Here is a 5,000-nt window from a genome sequence, read left to right as displayed (position 1 = left end):
CACCACATCACATCACAACACGAGCAGCAGGAGCAGCAGCACATGTTCACCACCACCACCACCAACACGACATGACAACACCACACCACACCACATCACGACACCACAGTACAGGCCATATTCTGAAACACTTCTGCACACATCTCCACAACTTTCAAAAGGCTCTAGATGAAGTGACACCGGTTTTTAAGGGTGTTTTTATGGTTTCAGTGACAGATTAACAGGCTTTCTACATTATCAACGGAAGAAACACTCTTGAGAACCTGGCTCGTCATCTCTGTGGCCTTTGAAAATAGTCGTGGTGAGAGAGCAAAGCGTTTCTGAATACGGGCCTTAAGAATGACCGTCTCCATACCAAAGGGAAGAATAAGAAGAGGAACAGGTCCCTCGCGAACGATTGCAAGGGCGTGCCGCCGAGACACTTGGATGCACCATGAGAGGGGCGCCACAGCACACCAACAGCCAAAACTGCAGCGGAATAACACCAAAGGAAGAGATTATGGTCAACTGGAAATTGTCACAGGAAGCAATATAGGAAAATAGATATACTATATTCGCATAACTGTGTGTGTGTGTGTGTGTGTGTGTGTGTGTGTGTGTTAGAGAGAGAGAGAGAGAGAGAGAGAGAGAGAGAGAGAGAGAGAGAGAGAGAGAGAGAGAGAGAGAGAGAGAGAGAGAGAGAGAGAGAGAGAGAGAGAGAGAGAGAGAGAGAGAGAGAGAGAGAGAGAGAGAGAGAGAGAGAGAGAGAGAGAGAGAGAGAGAGAGTAAATTACGCCTATGCAACAGAAATAGATACAAAAATACTAGAGAAAATACACTACAAAATACCAAAACTAAATAGTAATAATAGTAGTAGTAGTAATAATAATAATAATAATAATAATAATAATAATAATAATAATAATAATAATAATAATAATAATAATAATAATAACAACAACAATAACAATAACACTAGTAATAATTTCCCCAAAAACAGTATAAATACAAATACCAACACGACAAATAAGAGCAAAGTTCAACCTAACTTAACAACCTAACCTAACCAAACAGGGCGAGAGCGCGAGAGAAAGAGAGGAGCGCCGTCCCCAAACAGGTCATAATATATTGATGGGGTCCACGTGGAGTCCCAACACTGCGCTCCCTCACCAAAAAATGCATAGGCACATGGGTCAGGGAGGCAGCGTGCTTGTGGGGGAGGAGAAGAGTACAGGGAGGCATGAGAGGACCAAGTAGTGGCTGAGGTGCGAGGCAAGATGAGGAACTGTGGTGCTTGAGTAAGTAAGGGTTATTTTAGGGGGAACTGAGAGTGAAGACATAACAGTGAGCAATTGAGTACAGTAGCTGAGGTGTGAAAAAGGGTAAGAAACAGTAATGCAAGAGTAACGTAAGACTATTCTAGAGTGAACTGGTAAACGGTGAGGTGCAGTGATGTGTAGATTGATCTAATGGCGAGTTGATGGAGTGCAGTGGCTGAAGTATGAGGTAGCAAAAAAAAAAAAAAAAAAAAAAGAAAAGAAAAAGGAATGCAAGAGAGGTGGTGAGATACAACATTCAGCTGCAGAGTGAGAGAGTGAAAGGAAGAAAACAGTGAAGCAATTAAGTGTGAGGCGATGGAATATAATAGGCAAGGAGTGAGGCGGGATAGAGCCGTAATGCAAAACTAAGAACTGAGATACATTCGTGGTCAGAAGTCGAGAAACCTGCTACACTTACCACTATTTCGTTAACTATATCCCTTCAATCTTAACATTCCCTGATCTAGAGACAGTCTCATTGCACAAAATCTGAGAACTGACACTCACAGGAGATCAGGGAAGTTTATGAGGAAGGAGAACTAAATAGTGTTAGTGAAAGCAGTGTTACTCGCTTCTGACTATGAATACTTCCCTTAGAACTCTTCTAAAATGCCACACATATGACTAGTTGACTTCGTATGGGTGTTCTTCCCTACTGATGACTGAGAATGCTTGTCAAACTAACGCTTCAACAGTAGGAACATATGAGGACCTAAACAACTTTCAGTACAGCCCGTAGAAATCATTTGAAATAAGAAGCTGAAATGTTTGAGAATACGAACACTGAACAGTATGTATGAAGTTCAGTTGGAGTGTTAGTAAGGGAGAAAATGTTGAAGGAGTGAGGAAGGATAAGAAACAATAATGCAGGAGTAACGGAAGATTATTCTTGAGTGAAGTGAGGTGTGAAATTAAGATGAAGTAGTAAATATATAGAAAAACATAGTCGTGGAATGAGGCAGGAAAATCAGTAATGCAAGAGTACCTAAGGGATATTCTAGAGTGAGTCGAGGTTTAAACTTAAGATGAAGTGATAACGTCAAGAAAAAAATGGCAATGCTGGAGGTGGTGGTGAACGCATGGAGAAGGAAAAGGCACCGTAGTCCAAGAGTAAGGTGCATGATACAGTACAGTGAAGGAAAGTTACAGTGCAATGCTGAGGTGAATGAGGAAAACACTACATCAGTAATGGTAGCAAAGTCACTGAGGCAGAAGACGACACCGTGATAAAACAGTACATAAAAAAAAACAAGATACTGTATTAGTGAGATTAAAAAAACTTGAGACAAGAAATAGATGAAACACTCAAAAAGTCACTCTAACTAAAACTAGAGCAAATGCAATCATATAGTGAAGTTAGGTTAAAAGTTACAGTGCATTGGTAGGCACAGCAAGGGAGGAGGAAATGGTGCAGCGTGTCGGAGAGAGGCGAGAGGGAGGGAGAATATGGTGGTGATGTGCAGGAGTCAGCTTATGTACAGGTGCTCGCCGCGGCTGTAATATTAAAGATACACTAACCGATGTGAGAATGTGAGGCAGAGAGAGAGAGAGAGAGAGAGAGAGAGAGAGAGAGAGAGAGAGAGAGAGAGAGAGAGAGAGAGAGAGAGAGAGAGAGAGAGAGAGAGAGAGAGAGAGAGAGAGAGAGAGAATATGCATATGCACCCACACACACACACACACACACACACACACACACACACACACACACACACACACACTAACAACAACAAACCTGAGTAGAGAGAGACAAACAGGCTCAAAGAAATGGTAATAACTTTCACCAGAGAGAGAGAGAGAGAGAGAGAGAGAGAGAGAGAGAGAGAGAGAGAGAGAGAGAGAGAGAGAGAGAGAGAGAGAGAGAGAGAGAGAGAGAGAGAGAGAGAGAGAGACAGCCTCTTTTCCCCTCCCCGGAGTGAGAAACCACAGCGAAATGGAAGTAATGAAGAGCAGGAAAGAAGGACAGTGTGTGTAGGGGAGGGGGACTTAGGCAATGGGAAGAGGGACGCGTGTGTGTGTGTGTGTGTGTGTGTGTGTGTGTGTGTGTGTGTGTGTGTGTGTGTGTGTGTGTGTGTGTGTGTGTGTGTGTGTGTGTGTGTGTGTGTGTGCAAGGGGGAAGGACACGCACACACAGCCAACCAATAAATCAATATCAGATACATGTCCAGCGGCAGCAGCATCCCCCTCTCTCACCGCCTCACCACAGCCCACCTTGCTCTGCCCTCCCTCTCACTGCCTCTCCCAGCCTCTCCCTGCCTCAGCCCTCATACTATCCGCCTCTCCACGCCCCACACACACCTGCTTTGCCCACACAATCCCACGCCCACGCCCACAGCTCCTGCAGCATTCACTCCTCCTCCTCCTCCTCTTCCTCCTCCTGATCCGATTATTTTGAGCACACGGCGACACATAATTCTCCTCAACATACGTTTTCCCGGAAATGTCAACTGAAAAATAAGAAGTGCGAGCAAAAGGCGAGGAAATAAATCATTCTCAGAGTCTGCTGCTTTTCCTTTTTTTTTCTTCTTTTTTTTAGTGTACGTACAGAACCATCACATTTAGTTATTTCAACCCCGCAAAATCACAGACGAGAATTCCCCCTCTCTCTCTCTCTCTCTCTCTCTCTCTCTTACCATTCCCACCGCGGTACCAGACGTAGGAACAGTTCTCGCCGGCGCCCGTGTGTGCAATAGGCTCGCTCCAGCATTAAATACTAACGGTAAAACTTGCAAAGCTGCTTTCGGCCCACGAATAATGTAGAAAGTTTGGGAAATATGAGGTGCGCGGGGCTGAAATACCTGCTTAAATAATAGCGTTCTGGAGAGACCCAGTTATCACGTCAGCACCAGAGAGGGAGAGAGAGAAAGAGAGGGGAGGGAGGATGGGATGGGTGCCCGCGGGACTGGGGAGTGTAGGAGGGGAGGCTCAGAGGGTCGGGTTGGGGGGGCTTGTGGGGGTTGGAGAGGAGGGGTTCAGCTCGTACCGCACCTGTTGCAGGGCCCCGCCTCACACTCGCTGCCGTGTTGCTTCACCTTCTCTGTCTTTGTTTGATTTCCTGCCTTGTTCCTCTTTTTTTATCCCCTCTTTTTTACCTCTTTTGTTGTTTTTTTTTTTCTTGTGTGAGGAGTGAGTGTACATGACGCTGTGTATCTGTGACTGTGACTGTGATTGTGACTGTTTTTTTTAATATTTTCATTAGTGGCTGTTTAGGGATGTGTTCATGCGTGTGTTAGTGTGTGTGTGTGTGTGTGTGTGTGTGTGTGTGTGTGTGTGTGTGTGTGTGTGTGTGTGTGTGTGTGTGTGTTCTTGTATACATACCTGCTAATGTAATATACACTTGAAGCACACACACACACACACACACACACACACACACACACACACACACACACACACACACACATGTACACACAATATACGATGACAGTCGAACTTGGGAAAAAAAAACAAAAAAAAAAACACTCAACCTCGACCTTTCCAATTCCAAATTCTGCTTTAACTACCACTACCACCACCGTCACCACCACCACCACCACCATCACAACCACCACCACCACCATCGACTCCCTGGAGGTTTAACACATGTGGAAGTTTAACACTGTACCTTATTATCACCTGAGAGAGAGAGAGAGAGAGAGAGAGAGAGAGAGAGAGAGAGAGAGAGAGAGAGAGAGAGAGAGAGAGAGAGAGAGAGAGAGAGAGAGA

General features: G+C 44.8%; 1 protein-coding gene across 14 annotated transcripts in view; it reads right to left on the bottom strand.

Annotated features, from left to right (window-relative positions):
- Positions 1 to 5,000, bottom strand: part of LOC135116375 (CUGBP Elav-like family member 4) — a 157,285-nt gene that overhangs the window by 103,648 nt on the left and 48,637 nt on the right. The window contains exon 1 of one of the 14 annotated variants that reach the window (XM_064033801.1): positions 356 to 378. The exons of 12 other annotated variants lie outside the window; for them this stretch is intronic. The gene's annotated coding sequence lies outside the window, so the exon portion shown is untranslated. Of the gene's footprint in view, positions 1 to 355; positions 379 to 5,000 lie in introns of those variants that run through there. One more of the 14 variants, XM_064033797.1, reaches the window with a different exon arrangement.

This window comes from Scylla paramamosain, chromosome 31 (assembly GCF_035594125.1).
Source record: "Scylla paramamosain isolate STU-SP2022 chromosome 31, ASM3559412v1, whole genome shotgun sequence".
Taxonomy (NCBI): domain Eukaryota; kingdom Metazoa; phylum Arthropoda; class Malacostraca; order Decapoda; family Portunidae; genus Scylla; species Scylla paramamosain.
Note: the sequence above shows the minus strand (reverse complement) of the source record. Positions and strands in the feature narration are given on the sequence as shown.